Raw genomic sequence first — 18,228 nt, 5'->3', positions numbered from 1 at the left:
ACACACACTGACAGGGAACGCTGTCCTCCACATAACCACACTGAGGCAGAAGGTGTTATAAACAAGGGAGTGATATTATGTACTAGCTACCCTGTTAAGGTTACGCTAGTCAGCTGAGTTTTTATCTTTATAAAAGCCTATAAGGGCGCGCTGTGGCTAGATTCTTGTGCTCTGAGACTCTCTGAAGATATTCTGGGGGGGGGGGGGGGGGACTGGAACCTGTGTTGACAATTTCCTGTGTATGTGTAATCCACTTTACCATGTTTTAGGGACTTTGTCCTGTATTGCAGAGTGTATATCTTATCCTGGGGAGTCTATACCATGCTCAAAACTGTTCACATCTCAGGCTTCGGTGACAGATCCCCCTGGGGTGGCCTCCATAAGGTGTACTTTAAAATATATCGCTTCAAATATATCCCATACTGCGTTGAAGCCGCAGTTTTGAGAAGTGTGGGGTTTCAAATCTCACTGCTGTGCCTCTCACCCTATCTCCGTACCCTAGAAAGCGTACACTTGTCCATATAATGCATATATATGAGGGGTCCAACATATGTTTGAGGCTATTAGGGATGAGGAATATTATTATATGTATATAATGAATGCCTTCCCACTGTGTAGGGCGTTTAACTCCTTATTTGGGAAAACCTGAGTACACCCAGAGTTATTATCCACATCCCTATAGAGTGTCTAAATTGTCAAATATGGTTGTCTTACCTGTCCCTGGTACAACCTCCATAAAGGCTGATCACCTGTTGAGACTAATCTCTAATACCGTAGACTGCTGCAGGTGTGGCTCGGAGATCCACTTTTGCGTACATCTCTGGGGCTATTGTAACGTGGTCAGGCTCCTTACTTGATGATTTAGATTCTATGTGTAGAAGTGACTTGTACTTGTTTCTATGTCACATACAGGATTCTACAGGCTTCACGGCTAGACCTCATGAAGGAGATTGACCTGCATAACGCAGGGACCACTGCTCTGGCAGTTTCGACACGCAGGGGACGGTGGCTACACCAATGGACTGCGGATACAGAATCCGAGTAAGGTATGACGGGTCCGCCCATCACAGGTAAGACCCTGTTGGGACGCACGGGATATGTGATTATCCATGTCAACTGCGGGTAAGTCGGTATGTTTTCCTTCCGCAGCTGCACAGACCAGAAAATTATATCCTACACCTACACTGCAATTCCTTCGAACGTGATTCTACATATTCCTCTACTTCCTTTAGAGGACGTTGGGGAAATCCAGAAAACCTGCGCCGCCAGGTTCCCAGGGACGGATTCAAATTCTGCCTTTTTCAAACCCTTCGGTTTGTCAATGGACCTGACTGCCTGGGGATCAGGCAGGTGAGAGCGGGACTAAAGAGATTCAGTAACACATCTGGGCGATATCCTGCCTAGACCCCTGGAAACAGTTGGGTTGCCCAGGGGTGCAGACTAGAATTTCTAGTATTCCCGCCTCACAGATTATTCAAATCAGGCTTACTAGCTTCTCAGGCAGAAAGTGTACTACTGCTGGAAGCTATCATAACATTTGTCAAACTAATGTCATTATTCCAGTTCCACCTCATTTACGTAACAGGGGTTACTATTCAAACCTGGGGTCATTAATTCCCTACTGGTGGGTGTTCAATTCGGGATGGAGTCTGGGAGTGGTGATCTCTGCTCGAGATGTAGAGGAATTCCTGGTATCCGGGGATATCAGGGGTGCGTACTTCACATTCCAATCTGGCTGCCTCTCTAGGCCTATCTAAGGTTGCACTACAACTATGTCACTTCCAGTTCCAAACACTGAACTTGGCTTCTACGCAGCACTGGGAGTGTTCATCAGGGCCATGGCAGCCTTTATACTCCCGCTCCACAAACCGGGAGTGGACATAATTCCATATCTGGGCAACCTTAACATCCTCCAGGGAGATGTTGTTATCAACTGTCCCGGGATCTTGGGTGAATCCTGAAGCTTCCAATTTCACATTTGAAGCCGATAAGGAGGCGTTCCTTCCTGGGGATGATTATCAACACTGAAGTGCAGAGGGTGTTTCTACAGGTGAAGAAAGCGCTGGTGATCCAATCAATGGTCCGTGATGTCCTGATGCCAGCCAGGGTATCGGTTCATCAGTGCATTCGCCCTTCTGGGGAGGATGGTTTCCTCCTAAGAGGCTCGACAGTGCGAAAGATTCCTTGCACGGTCTTTCCCACTGGATATCCTGGTCTTGTGGTCAGGATCTCATCTTCACATGCACCAGCGGATACGCTTGTCGCCGAAAGCCAGAATTTCACTCCTCTGGTGGCTGCAAACTTCTCACCTACTCGAGGCCCGCAGGTTCGGGATTCAGAATTGGATTCATCTAACCACCGATGCAAGTCTCAGGGGTTGGGAAGCAGTCGCTAAGTGGGAAAACTTCCAAGTAAAGCAGTCAGTTCAGGAATCTCTCCTTCCAATAAACATTCTGGATCTGAAGGCTGTGTATAACGACCTTCTACAAGCGGCACATCTTATGCGAGATCAAGCCGTTCAGGTTCAGTTGGACAACGTCACAGCGGTGTCCTACATAAACAGGCAGGGCGGAACGAAGAGCAGGGCTGCAATGTCAGAGGTGACAATAATCCTCCTCTGGGCAGAGAAGCATGCGCGGGCGCTGTCAGCAATCTTTATTCCGGGAGTGGACAACTGGGAAGCAGACTTCCTCAGCAGACACAAGGAGAATGGGTCCTCCACCCGGAGGTATTCGCAGAGGCAACAAGCCGATTGGGTGTACCTCAGATAGACATGATGACCTCTCGCCTCAATGAGAAGCTTCGGAGGTACTGTTCCAGGTCACAAGACCCACAAGCAGTGACGGTGGATGCCCTGGTACCTCCGTGAGTGTTCCAGTCAGTGTAAGTGTTCCCTCCACTTCCACTCATCCCATGGATTCTCAAGGTAATAAAAAGAACAAGAGTTCAGGCGATCCTCATTGCTCCAGACTGGCCAAGAAGTGCTTGGTACGCGGATCTTCTGAAGTTACTGCTGGAAGATCCGGGGTCCAGTGGCGTCATGAGGCGGGTGCGGGGGGTGCGTGCCGCACCCGGGTGTCACCCTTCAATGGGGTGACACCAAACGAGCCGCACACCTCGCACCTGCTGCTTTCCTATCATGACACTGACACTGTCAATGTGTCAGTATGCATGGACCCGGCCACGGCGAACACGCCCCTTGCAGGGAGAGGGGGAGGGGCGTGCACGATCGTAACTGTGCCACGGCAGGCGGCGTCCTCTTGTTGCAGGCGGGGGTGTATGATTTTGAGTCGGCGGGAGTGCGATCGTAACTGCAGTGCTCTATTTGCCGTCCGGCACCAAGCACTACAGTTACGATCGCACCCCCGCTGACTCAAAATCATACACCCCAACCTGCAACAAGAGGACGTCGCCGCGGCACAGTTATGATCGCATCCCCCTGCTGACTCAAACCCCTGCCTGAACACCGCTGCCGCCAGGTCCATACTGACAGGGTTACTGAGCCAGGATGCCGGTCGCTGTACGTCACTCCTCATGACGTCATCAATCGCACCGGCACCGCTTGCGGCTTGCCATTCTCCTCACCGCCGCCGGCCACGTTCTGCACACCGCCCCCCACTTCTTCCGCTGCCCAGGGCCTTCAACTCTGCACCGCTGCCAACTACACCCCCCTCCGCTGCTCAGGTACTTACCCTGCTTCTCTATGTCCCTGTCACTCTCCCTGTCACTGCTGTCACTCACTTTCCCTGCTGTCACTATCTCTCTGTCACTGTACCTCTGTCACTGTCCCTGTCCCTATGTCCCTGCTGTCACTCTCCCTCTCCCTGAATTTCGGCTCATACCGTGTGCTATAATGTGAATTTCTGCTCATACCGTGTGCTATAATGTGAATTTCTGCTCATACCGTGTGCTATAATGTGAATTTCTGCTCATACATTGTGCTATAATGTGAATTTCTGCTCATACCGTGTGCTATAATGTGAATTTCTGCTCATACAGTGTGCTATAATGTGAATTTCTGCTCATACCGTGTGCTATAATGTGAATTTCTGCTCATACAGTGTGCTATAATGTGAATTTCTGCTCATACCGTGTGCTATAATGTGAATTTCTGCTCATACCGTGTGCTATAATGTGAATTTCTGCTCATACCGTGTGCTATAATGTGAATTTCTGCTCATACAGTGTGCTATAATGTGAATTTCTGCTCATACCGTGTGCTATAATGTGAATTTCTGCTCATACCGTGTGCTATAATGTGAATTTCTGCTCATACCGTGTGCTATAATGTGAATTTCTGCTCATACCGTGTGCTATAATGTGAATTTCTGCTCATACAGTGTGCTATAATGTGAATTTCTGCTCATACAGTGTGCTATAATGTGAATTTCTGCTCATACCGTGTGCTATAATGTGAATTTCTGCTCATACCGTGTGCTATAATGTGAATTTCTGCTCATACTGTGTGCTATAATGTGAATTTCTGCTCATACCGTGTGCTATAATGTGAATTTCTGCTCATACCGTGTGCTATAATGTGAATTTCTGCTCATACCGTGTGCTATAATGTGAATTTCGGCTCATACAGTGTGCTATAATGTGAATTTCGGCTCATACCGTGTGCTATAATGTGAATTTCGGCTCATACAGTGTGCTATAATGTGAATTTCGGCTCATACTGGGGCAGACGTAAGAACGTGCGCTAAGAAGCGGCTAACATCGGGGTTTTAACAAATGCACAAAGCACATACAGCAGTATCGTCTGGCGCACTGTGTGCATAGGAAGGCGATGGCTACCTGATGTACAAAGGCTCAGGTAGCTCCTTACCGCGCGTTACCCCCTTCCGGTCACTTTGTCAGGTTGGGGCTGGCGTTGGCTCTGTTCTTAAAGAATCTTTTTTTTTTTTTGGTTCTTTTTGATTAAACTTTAATGCTCCTCATTAGTGCGTCGGCATACTAGGGCAGGGCACGCTGGGAGATGTGGATGGCGCCGTCACATACTCCCGGCATGCCTTTCGCAGAAACGCACAACACACTACGCCCGTGCAGAAGGCGGCCTACTGTGCATGCGCCGGAGCAGAGGTAATGCCGGAAAGGAAAAAAAAACATGTCTGGCGTGGGGGACAGTGGGAATAGGCACTAGTACGCATGCGCTGGAGCGCACCAATCGGCGCTATGAGTCAGGAGTGCACTTCACCTGGGGCCAGACATAGCGCATCGTTATGAGGCCAGGCCAGGAAATCATACATCCAGGTGATATGTGACGGCAGATCAACCCGAAAAAGCGGTGAAGTGCCAAAGCGGAAATAAGGCTCTTTAAGGTTATGATAATACATCTGCCCCCATGGAGGTCATTCCGAGTTGTTCGCTCGTTGCCGATTTTCGCTACGGAGCGATTAAGGCAAAAATGCGCATGGTGCTCAAAACTTAGATTTACTCACGCCCGAACTAAGATTTTTCATCGTTGAAGTGATTGTTGTGTGATTGACAGGAAGTGGTTGTTTCTGGGCGGAAACTGTCCGTTTTCTGGGAGTGTGCGGAAAAACGCGGGAGTGTCTGAAGAAACGGGGGAGTGGTTGGCCGGACGCTGGGCGTGTGTGTGACGTCAAACCAGGAATGAAACGGCCTGAATTGATCGCTATTTGTGAGTAGGTCTGGAGCTACTCAGAAACTGCTAAGAAATTTGTATTCGCTATTTTGCGAATCTTTCGTTCGCTATTCTGCTAAGCTAAGATTCACTCCCAGAGGGCGGCGGCTTAGCGTGTGCAATGCTGCTTAAAGCAGCTAACGACCGAACAACTCGGAATGAGGGCCAATGTGTGGTATAATGTGAATTTTGACTCATACCGTGTGCTATAATGTGAATTTCGGCTCATTCTGTGTGCTATAATGTGAATTTCGGCTCATTCTGTGTGCTATAATGTGAATTTCGGCTCATTCTGTGTTCTATGATGTGAATTTCGGCTCATTCTGTGTGCTATAATGTGAATTTTGGCTCATTCTGTGTTCTATGATGTGAATTTCGGCTCATTCTGTGTTCTATGATGTGAATTTCGGCTCATTCTGTGTTCTATAATGTGAATTTCGGCTCATTCTGTGTTCTATAATGTGAATTTCAGCTCATTCTGTGTTCTATAATGTGACTTTCGGCTCATACTGTATGGTATAATGTGAATTTCGGCTCATACTGTGTGCTATAATGTGAATTTCGGCTCATACTCAATTATGGACCTAATTCTGGTCGCATTTAATTTTAGCAATAATCGCAATCAAGTGATTTTTGCTAAAATGCGCCATGGTAACAGTGAGCATGCAATCAAAGTGCGCGTGCAAAGTGCGGTCGCATCCCTGAAGGACTGCACTTTCATTGACAGTGGCGGGCATTGGGGGCCGGCATAGCGGGACGTGGTTGAAAAAGGAGATCAGAGCTTTTTGGGGCGGCTATGTGACATCACACGCACCCACTGCAACCCGAAAAATGGAGGTGCATTGCCTGCATACGCAGCCTGGCTGCGTCTGCAGGGGGACATCCTTCGTATCTGCTTCAGCGATGTGATCGCAAAATAATTGAGATCGCATCGCTGGATGCCAATTAGCATGCTGGACGGACCCCAGCATGCTACAGAAATGATTGCAGATTCTGTTTTTTAGCAGAATATGCAAACCAACCTGAATAGGGTCTTATGTCACTACTATTGCCATCGCATTCAGTGATATACAGGAATTATGATTTACAAGTAAAACTAGTACAAAAACATTTCTAAGGATTCCGTGTGGTGTGATATGGGAGGAGGTCTATGGGGGGTGACACCATGAGTTACCACACCGGGTGACACCAACCCTAGTGACGCCTCTGCCGGGGTCTCTTCCTCTTCGCGAGGACCTTCTGCAACAGGGGCCGTTCGCTTATCAAGACTTACCATGGCTACATTTGACAGCATGGAGGTTGAACGCCAGATCTTAGCTCGGAAGGGCATTCCGAACAAAGTCATTCCTACCCTGATACAGGCTAGGAAGAGGATAACATCTAAACATTGCCATCGCACTTGGAAAAAGTGTCTTGGTGTGAATCCAAGAAGTTTCCTACGGTGGAGTTTCAACTAAGACGGTTTCTCCTCTTTCTGCAAGCAGGTGTGGTTGTGGGCCTACGCTTGGGCTTCATAAAGGTCCAGATTTGGGCCTTGTCTATTTTCTTACAGAAACAATTGGCTGCTCTCCCTGAGGTTCAGACTTTCTTGATAGGGGTTCTGCACATCCAGCCACCCTTTGTGCCTCCTACAACACCTTGGGATCTTAAGGTGGTGTTGCAGTTCCTGCAGTCGGATTGGTTCGAGCCTTTACAGGAGGTGGACGTCAAGTTTCTAACATGAAAGGTGGTCACACTGTTGGCATTGGCATCTGCTCGACAGGTGTCGAAATTCGGGACATTGTCATGCAAGAGCCCCAACTTGGTTTTCCATGAAGATGGAGCTGAGCTCAGAATGCGTCACCAATTTCTTCCAAAGGTTGTGTCGATTTTCATCACCAACCTATTGTGGTGCCGGTGGCTACTGACTCCTCAATTACCTCACAGTCCTCGAATGTTGTGAGGGCTTTGAAAGTTTCTGTGAAGAGTACTTCTCGTCACAGGTATTCGGACGCTCTGTTTGTCCTTTATGATCCCAACACGGTGGGGTGTCCTGCTTCTAAGCAGACATTTGCTCGCTGGATCGGGTTTACTATCCAGCATGCTTATTCTACAGCAGGCCTTCCATGTCCAAGATCTGTTAAGGCCCACTCTACTCGTACAGTGGGTTGTTCTTGGGCAGCTGCCCGGGGTGTCTCGGCTTTACAGCTTTGCCGACCAGCTACTTGATTGGGGTCGAACAGGTTTGCTGAAGTTCTATAAGTTCGATACTTTGGCATCTGAGGACCTAAAGTTTGGTCACTCCGTACTGCAGGATCCTCAGCACTCTCCCTCCCTTACTGGGAGCTTTGGTACATCCCCATGGTACTAAATGGAACCCCAGCATCCACTAGGACGTAAGAGAAAATAGGATTTTAATAACCTACCGGTAAATCCTTTTCTCGTAGTCCGTAGAGGATGCTGGGTGCCCACCCAGTGCTTCGTTTTCCTGCGTTGCGACTTGGTTAAGTATTGGTTCAGCGGTTGCTGTTCCTCTTTCTTGCATGGTTGTCATGGTTTCTTCAGGTTACATGCTGATTGGCATGGTTGCTTCCTGTTTCATACTAGATAACATGTTTTCTTCGTGTTGCATGATGATTGGCATACAGGGACGTGCAGTCAGGGGAGGCAGGGGAGGCAGTGCCTCCCCTGTCATTAATTATTAAAATAACACAAAGAAGATACTTATGACACATATTATGTGTCATAAGTATATGCTTTAGCTTTGTATTATTTTAGTAATTTTTATGCATAAAAAAAAAAGTTTAAATATGTGTTTCGGAGGCACCGCTCCATGTGCCTCCCGATAGCAATGTGACAGAGCCGGAAGCGGGGGGCGTGGCTGAGCATCGGGCAGTAAAAGCCAATTAAAAAAAGTAATGTTAGCGGCACTTATACAAGTGTCTCTGTGACAGGGGCGTGCTTTCAGCCATGTGAAAGCACTCCCCTGTCGCTGTAACAGCTCTAATTGGGCAGTGGGCAGCTCTGATGTAGCCGAGCAGCAATACGCTGTGCTCAGCACTTGCAGGCAGGGGGCGGATCGGCCTGGCGGTGTGACGAGACAGCAGCCGGTCCCCTTGTTTAATCTGGGACTGCCCGACAGCAAACGACCCCGCTACCCGGGCCGGCTGCCACAAGCGTCACCCACTGCCGCTCCTGCTAGTGTATACAGCAGCGCCAGGGAGAGTACTGATTAGGGCTGCAACAGAGACAGCGGCCAGCACTGGGATAGGGGGTACTATGACCTCCGTTGCAGCCCTACTCTCCCTGCAAATGATGCAGCTTTAGCAGGGGAATGGCGGGGGGGGGGGAAGGGGTGTCGGGTTGTATGCTTCCAACATGACCTGTGTATTTTGAAAATGTGTCAGGTGGTAATACATACACCTATGCACCAGCAAGGGGATTTGTTATGGATCCTTGACAAATCCCATTGCTGGTGCACAGGTGTATATGTTACTTACCACCTGACACATTTTCAAAATACACAGGTCTTGTTGGAAACATACGAACCCCCCCCCCCCCCCACTCTCCCCCACCACGATTCCCCGTTGGAATATACAGCAGCGGCATTACCCTATCATATGCAGGGAGAGCTGGGCTGCAACGGAGGTCATGCCCCCATTCCAGTGCCGACCGCCACCGACTGTCACCCAGACAGCACCAGCCGTGCTCAAGAATGTCTGTAGGCTGCAGCCTGTACTGCAAACGTTGGCACCAGGGATGAGGCGGGCTCTACTGCGAGCACGCAAACATGGAAGCATTGACGAGCCGATCATGTACAGCTGAAGCAGAGGTTCAGCGCCACTCCCCCCACCCCCAACCCGATTCCAGGCCGTGTCCACCCCTGTGTCCAAGCTCCGCAGGATCACACAGGAAAGAGACAGATGTGAGGTACTGGAGAAGAGGGACCCATCACTTCCACTCCGGATGTCCGAGTGTCCGCCCGTCCTGTGTGAGCCTGCTGTCAGTATGGAGGGAGCACCGGTGGCTGGGACCCAGGAGTTAAAGAGGAGGTGAGATCCTTGTTCAGCTTATTCTAACTTATGCTCGCCGAGTCCCTTCCACTCTCATCCTGCCCACATCTTCCTACCACTACTCCCATCCTGCTCCCCTTCTATTACTCCCTGCCTGCCCTCCTACTCTGCACTACTCTTACTCCCATCCTGTCTCCCACTTTCCACTACTACTTCCATCCTGCCTCCTGCTCCCCACCACTGCTCCTCACTACTACTAATCCCAGCCTGCCCCCTGTTCTCCACCACTACTACTCTCAGCCTGATCCCTGCTCTCCACCATGACTACTCCCATCCCACCCCCTGCTCTGCACTTCTACTGCTCCCATCCTGCTTCCCACTATCCCTCCCACCCTGCCTCCAGCATCCTCTAGGACGTAAGAGAAAATAAGATTTTAAACCTACCGGTAAATCTTTTTCTCCTAGTCCGTAGAGGATGCTGGGCGCCCGTCCCAGTGCGGACTGAATCTGCAAGACTTGTATATAGTTGTTGCTTACATAAGGGTTATGTTACAGTTGAAATCGGTCTTTGACTGATACTGTTTTTTGTTCATAATGTTAACTGGTTGCGTATATTCCAGGTTATACGGTGTGGATGGTGTGGGCTGGTATGAATCTTGCCCTTAGATTAACAAAATCCTTTCCTCATATTGTCCATCTCCTCTCGGCACAGTTTCTCTAACTGAGGTCTGGAGGAGGGGCATAGAGGGAGGAGCCAGTGCACACCCATACTGAAAGTTCTTTATAGTGCCCATGTCTCCTGCGGAGCCCGTCTATACCCCATGGTCCTTACGGAGTCCCCAGCATCCTCTACGGACTAGACGAAAAAGATTTACCGGTAGGTTTAAAATCTTAAAATCTTATTTTTACACAGCACGGCAGGCAAGTGTCCCCATTTTACACAGTACGGCAGGCAGGTGTCCCCATTTTACACAGTACGGCAGGCAGTTGTCCCCATTTTACACAGTACTGCAGGCAGGTGTCCCCATTTTACACAGTACGGCATGCAGGTGTCCCCATTTTACACAGTACGGCAGGCAGTTGTCCCCATTTTACACAGTACTGCAGGCAGGTGTCCCCATTTTACACAGTACGGCAGGCAGGTGTCCCCATTTTTCACAGTACGGCAGGCAGGTGTCCCCATTTTACACAGTATGGCAGGCAGGTGTCCCCATTTTACACATTACAGCAGGCAGGTGTCCCCATTTTACACAGCGCGGCAGGCAGGTGTCCCCATTTTACACAGTGCGGCAGGCAGGTGTCCCCATTTTACACAGCACGGCAGGCAGGTGTCCCCATTTTACACAGTGTGGCAGGCAGGTGTCCCCATTTTACACAGCGCGGCAGGCAGGTGTCCCCGTTTTACACAGCGCGGCAGGCAGGTGTCCCCATTTTACACAGCGCGGCAAGCAGGTGTCCCCATTTTACACAGTGCAGCAGGCAGGTGTTAAGTGGGGGGGAAGGAAGGGAGAGGGAGGGGGGGAGAGAGAGACTACTTACATAGAAGATCTTCCCGCTCTTCGGGTCGGGCCGCCTCACCTCCCTCGCGCCAGCCGCCTCCTCCTTCCACTGGCTTGTCTGCTCCTCCTCCCTCTTGAGTACTCCTGCTCGGGGGACGGGGTTTCGTGGAATGACGCGATTGCGACTTGACGCCACGACGCAAACGTGTCATTCCGCGAAACCCCGCCCCCTGAGCAGGAGTGCTCGGGAAGAAGGGAGGAGGGATAGATAAACGCAAAGTGCCGCGGCTGGCGCCCCGTGCGGTTGCACTGCTCGCCCGCCGCTAGAAACGGCACTGTATCTTAGCTTAGCAGAATAGCGAACGAAAGATTAGCAGAACTGCTACTAAATAATTCTTTGCAGTTTCTGAGTAGCTCCAGACCTACTCCTAGATTGCGATCAGCTCAGTCCGTTTAGTTCCTGGTTTGACGTCACAAACACGCCCTGCGTTCGGCCAGCCACTCCCCTGTTTCTCCAGACACTCCCGCGTTTTTCCCTGACACGCCTGCGTTTTTCAGCACACTCCCGGAAAACGCTCAGTTACATCCCAGAAACGCCACTTTCCTGTCAATCATTTACTGATCAGCAGTGCGACTGAAAAGCGTTGTATGAACACCAGCAAAACTGCTAAGTTTTTAGTTAAATAACTTAGCGCATGCGCGCTGCATACCATGCGCATGCGCATTTAGCAGCAAATCGCAGCATAGCGAAAATCGGCAACGAGCGAACAACTCGGAATGACCCCCATGGTTTCTTCATGTTTCATGCGGTTTTGCATGATTTCTTCATAGTGCATGCTGATTAGCATGGTTTCTCCATGTTGCATGCTGGTCAGCATGGTTTTTTCAATTCGGTGTGAGCTGGTGTTAATCTCACCATCTGTGTATTTCCTTCTCTCGAAGTATGTCCGTCTCCTCGGGCACAGTTTCTAGACTGAGCCTGGTAGGAGGGGCATAGAGGGAGGAGCCAGCCCACACTGTTAAACTCTTAAAGTGCCAGTGGCTCCCAAAGGACCCGTCCATACCCCATGGTACTAAATGTAACCCCAGCATCCTCTACGGACTACGAGAAAAGGATTTACCGGTAGGTAATTAAAATCCTATTTAAGTAGTCTTTGTTTCACTACAAGAAAATTTTATAAAATAGTTGTTTTTCAATTAGGTGGATCTATAAACAGTACCCAGGTGGTCATTCCGAGTTGCTCGCTCAGTAATTTTCTTCGCATCGCAGCGATTTTCCGCTAACTGCGCATGCGCAATGTTCGCACTGCGCCAAGCAAATTTGCTATGCAGTTAGGTATTTTACTCACGGCATTACGAGGTTTTTTCTTCGTTCTGGTGATCGTAATGTGATTGACAGGAAGTGGGTGTTTCTGGGCGGAAACTGGCCATTTTATGGGTGTGTGTGAAAAAACGCTACCGTTTCTGGGAAAAACGCGGGAGTGGCTGGAGAAACGGAGGAGTGTCTGGGCGAACGCTGGGTATGTTTGTGACGTCAAACCAGGAACGTCAAGCACTGAACTGATCGCACTGGAAGAGTAAGTCTCGAGCTACTCAGAAACTGCACAGAGAAGTCTTTTCGCAATATTGCGAATCTTTCGTTCGCTATTTTGATAAGCTAAGATTCACTCCCAGTAGGCGGTGGCTTAGCGTGTGCAAAGCTGCTAAAAGCAGCTTGCGAGCGAACAACTCGGAATGAAGGCCCCAGGTCCCAATTTTGCACAAACCTGCATTTCCCCCTGGTACACACAAGCCGTTATTTGCCCCTTGGCAGGATAGAGGTGTCTTATACCTGAATTATATCACTAGAGACTCTAGTTTTCCTCAATTTTCCAAGATTCAAGAAGACACTGCTATCCCTTCCAGATACTTTTACCAATTCTTGCAACTTAGGCACTTTCATTCCTCCATGACCCACGTCCTCTCTAGCAGGCCCCTGTATACAGACGTCACTCAACCAACGGCTTAATTTCCCTATTATATACCACTCTCAACGAAGAACCTTCCTCTCAAGGTGATCCTCATGAGAGAGCATGGGAACTGGATCTGGGCTCGACCTTAGATGATGAGGAATGGTCTGAAGTCCGGGATAACGCAGCATCTAGCTCCATATGTGTTAGAATTAAAGAGAATGTTTATAAATTATTATATAGATGGTATTATGGGGGTCATTCCAAGTTGTTCGCTCGTTGCCGATTTTCGCAACGGAGCGATTAAGGCTAAAATGTGCATGCGCATGGTACGCAGTGCGCATGCGCTAAGTATTTTACCCCAAAACTTAGTAGATTTACTCACGTCCGAACGAAGAATTTTCATCGTTGAAGTGATCGTAGTGTGATTGACAGGAAGTGGGTGTTTCTGGGCGGAAACTGGCCGTTTTCTGGGAGTGTGCGGAAAAACGCAGGCGTGTCAGGGAAAAACGCGGGAGTGTCTGGAGAAACGGGGGAGTGGCTGGCCGAACGCAGGGCGTGTTTGTGACGTCAAACCAGGAACGAAACGGACCGAGCTGATCGCAATCTGTGAGTAGGTTTGGAGCTACTCAGAAACTGCCAAGAAATTTCTATTCGCAATTCTGCTAATCTTTCGTTCGCTATTCTGCTAAACTAAGATACACTCCCAGAGGGCGGCGGCTTAGCGTGTGCAATGCTGCTAAAAGCAGCTAGCGAGCGAACAACTCGGAATGACCCCCTATGTACCATCTCGTTTGAGCAGAATGTACCCTGATACGTCGGATAGATGTTGGAGAGGATGTGGCGCATAGGGCTCTTTTCTACATATATGGTGGACATGCCCTAATATAGTGAATATATGGAAAGATGTGATTAATCTTATTTCTAGCCTATTCCTTACGACCCTAAATATATTCTCCTTCCATTAAACCTGCCAATACTAACGAATTTTCAAAATAAACTGTTACGCCATATAGTCTCTGCATTGACATGTCAATTGGCCGCGGACTGGAAAAACCCTGCTCTGCCCTCTCTGCAATCTATTATAGCCCGCATCTGGTACGTTTACCGTATGGATTACATGACTAGCATCATAAACTGCTCCTCTAAGTCATATGATAAAGTATGGAGCCCATGGCTAACTACCCAACATGTTCCTTCGCCTTTCAACTAGTAATGCCCTGTGCTATATTTTATGGACCCCCCCCCCCCGGGGACCCTATCCTGCCCTATCTCTACCTCTCTCTTTTTTCTTCTCTCTCTCTCTCTCTCTCTTCTCTACCTTCTTCTATTTAACTCTCTAACCTCAGTCGGTTAGTCTCTCTGCTGACCGCCATCTTTCTTGTCTTATATTACCCGGCTTCGGGTCAAAAATGGATAATTTTTGTTATTTTTTAGTCCGCTTTATACGTACCGACTGTTAAGTTGTATTTGAAACATACTATGCTGTAACTACTATTGGTTGGCTCCTGTTGGTTCTTATGATCCCACGAATAAAAACTATGTTAAAAAAAAAAACAGTACCCAGGCATTATTAAACTATTAGTTTAAATCTAATATACTGCATTGATTTAAATTTAATATACACAATCCATACCTATCAACATGACCATTCCAGGAAGGACAAAATACTCCCTACCTGGACTTCCTTCTTAAGTTATGATTGTATTCGTTGCTCAATTGCACAATCGCAGTGGGGAGCGGGCATGGAATATCAGCAACTATGTGTACTCGGTGTCACCTGGTTCTGTGACTGCAGTAGGATCAGGGCTGCCAAGAGAAATCCTGGGCCCGATACAGTAACTTCCCAGGGCCCCCCCTGCCGGGGATGTGGCCACCACCTGTTAGTTGATGGCTGCACCACTTTGGGGGCATGTCTAGCACACAAGAAGTACCCACTCACAGGAGCATGACTTACCTCCCAGCAGCTGGGACAAAAGTGTTCACTATTAGGATGGTGGGTCAGTCACATAAAAGCTGCACTGGTTGCAGAGCGCATTCCCTGGAACACCATCATTTTGTGAAAGTGGATCCTCCATTGTAATTTTGGGATAAAGGATGCGGTATAGTAAGCAAGTGCAATCACTGTATACACACACACATACATTATATATATATATATATATATATATATATATATATGACACCGTTTCTGGGTCTGGCACTCCTCAATCCCACAGGGTATTTGCTCAGGTGCCCTCCTTAAGCGGGAATCGCTCAATGTATAGTCTGTAGAAGGCGGCACTCAGAGACTTTCACAAATTCTGTAACGTGCTTTCTCTGACGTCCTAAGTGGATGCTGGGGACTCCGTCAGTACCATGGGGATTAGCGGCTCCGCAGGAGACAGGGCACAAAAGTAAAAGCTTTAGGATCAGGTGGTGTGCACTGGCTCCTCCCCCTATGACCCTCCTCCAAGCCTCAGTTAGATTTTTGTGCCCGGCCGAGAAGGGTGCAATCTAGGTGGCTCTCCTAAAGAGCTGCTTAGAGTAAAAGTTTGTTAGGTTTTTTATTTTCAGTGAGTCCTGCTAGCAACAGGCTCACTGCTACGAGGGACTTAGGGGAGAGAAGTGAACTCACCTGCGTGCAGGATGGATTGGCTTCTTAGGCTACTGGACACCATTAGCTCCAGAGGGAGTCGGAACACAGGTCTCACCCTGGGGTTCGTCCCGGAGCCGCGCCGCCGACCCCCCTTGCAGATGCCGAAAAGTGAAGGTCCAGAAACGGCGGCAGAAGACTCTTCAGTCTTCATAAGGTAGCGCACAGCACTGCAGCTGTGCGCCATTGTTGTCAGCACACTTCATAGCAGCGGTCACTGAGGGTGCAGGGCGCTGGGGGGGGGCGCCCTGGGCAGCAATGATAGTACCTTATTCTGGCTAAAAATACATCACATATAGCCCCTGGGGGCTATATGGATGTATTTAACCCCTGCCAGGTCTCAGAAAAACGGGAGAAGAAGCCCGCCGAAAAGGGGGCGGGGCCTATTCTCCTCAGCACACAGCGCCATTTTCCCTCACAGAAATGCTGGTGGGAAGGCTCCCAGGCTCTCCCCTGCACTGCACTACAGAAACAGGGTTAAAACAGAGAGGGGGGGCACTTATTTGGCGATATGTATATATATATAAAATGCTATAAGGGAAAAACACTTATATAAAGGTTGTCCCTGTATAATTATAGCGTTTTTGGTGTGTGCTGGCAAACTCTCCCTCTGTCTCCCCAAAGGGCTAGTGGGGTCCTGTCCTCTATCAGAGCATTCCCTGTGTGTGTGCTGTGTGTCGGTACGTGTGTGTCGACATGTATGAGGACGATGTTGGTGAGGAGGCGGAGCAATTGCCTGAAATGGTGATGTCACTCTCTAGGGAGTCGACACCGGAATGGATGGCTTATTTAAGGAATTACGTGATAATGTCAACACGCTGCAAGGTCGGTTGACGACATGAGACGGCCGGCAAACAAATTAGTACCTGTCCAGGCGTCTCAAACACCGTCAGGGGCTGTAAAACGCTCATTTACCTCAGTCGGTCGACACAGACACGGACACTGACTCCAGTGTCGACGGTGAAGAAACAAACGTATTTTCCTTTAGGGCCACACGTTACATGTTAAGGGCAATGAAGGAGGTGTTACATATTTCTGATACTACAAGTACCACAAGAAGGGTATTATGTGGGGTGTGAAAAAACTACCTGTAGTTTTTCCTGAATCAGATAAATTAAATGAAGTGTGTGATGATGCGTGGGTTTCCCCTGATAGAAAATTATTGGCGGTATACCCTTTCCCGCCAGAAGTTAGGGCGCGTTGGGAAACACCCTTTAGGGTGGATAAGGCGCTCATACGCTTATCAAAACAAGTGGCGGTACCGTCTCCAGATAGGGCCGCCCTCAAGGAGCCAGCTGAGAGGCTGGAAAATATCCTAAAAAGGTATATACACACATACTGGTGTTATACTGCGACCAGCGATCGCCTCAGCCTGGATGTGCAGCGCTGGGGTGGCTTAGTCGGATTCCCTGACTGAAAATATTGATACCCTTGACAGGGACAGTATTTTATTGACTATAGAGCATTTAAAGGATGCATTTCTATATATGCGAGATGCACAGAGGGATATTTGCACTCTGGCATCAAGAGTAAGTGCGATGTCCATATCTGCCAGAAGATGTTTATGGACACGACAGTGGTCAGGTGATGCAGATTCCAAACGGCACATGGAAGTATTGCCGTATAAAGGGGAGGAGTTATTTGGGGTCGGTCCATCGGACCTGGTGGCCTCGGCAACAGCTGGAAAATCCACCTTTTTTACCCCAAATCACATCTCAGCAGAAAAAGACACCGTCTTTTCAGCCTCAGTCCTTTCGTCCCCATAAGGGCAAGCGGGCAAAAGGCCAGTCATATCTGCCCAGGGATAGAGGAAAGGGAAGAAGACTGCAGCAGGCAGCCCATTCCCAGGAACAGAAGCCCTCCACAGCTTCTGCCAAGTCCTCAGCATGACGCTGGGGCCGTACAAGCGGACTCAAGTGCGGTGGGGGGTCGTCTCAAGAGTTTCAGCGCGTAGTGGGCTCACTCGCAAGTGGACCCCTGGATCCTACAAGTAGTATCCCAGGGGTACAGACTGGAGATTCGAGACGTCTGAGCCTCGCAGGCTCCTGATGTCTGCTTTACCAACGTCTTCCTCCGACAGGGAGGCAGTATTGGAAACAATTCACAAGCTGTATTCCCAGCAGGTGATAATCAAAGTACCCCTCCTACAACAAGGAAAGGGGTATTATTCCACACTATATTGTGGTACTGAAGCCAGACGGCTCGGTGAGACCTATTCTAAATGGGAAATCTTTGAACACTTACATACAAAGGTTCAAATCAAGATGGAGTCACTCAGAGCAGTGATAGCGAACCAGGAAGAAGGGGACTATATGGTGTCCCTGGACATCAAGGATGCTTACCTCCATGTCCCAAATTGCCCTTCTCACCAAGGGTACCTCAGGTTCGTGGTACGGAACTGTCACTATCAGTTTCTCTGACGTCCTAGTGGATGCTGGGACTCCGTAAGGACCATGGGGAATAGCGGCTCCGCAGGAGACAGGGCACAAAATAAAAGCTTAAGGAT

The 18,228-nt window shown here is 49.0% G+C and overlaps 1 protein-coding gene across 2 annotated transcripts in view; it reads left to right on the top strand.

The window, feature by feature from the left end:
• Positions 1-18,228, top strand: part of CFAP77 (cilia and flagella associated protein 77) — a 429,882-nt gene that overhangs the window by 329,241 nt on the left and 82,413 nt on the right. The gene's annotated exons all lie outside the window — the stretch shown is intronic.

The sequence above is a fragment of the Pseudophryne corroboree genome, chromosome 8 (genome assembly GCF_028390025.1).
Source record: "Pseudophryne corroboree isolate aPseCor3 chromosome 8, aPseCor3.hap2, whole genome shotgun sequence".
Lineage (NCBI taxonomy): Eukaryota > Metazoa > Chordata > Amphibia > Anura > Myobatrachidae > Pseudophryne > Pseudophryne corroboree.
Note: the sequence above shows the minus strand (reverse complement) of the source record. Positions and strands in the feature narration are given on the sequence as shown.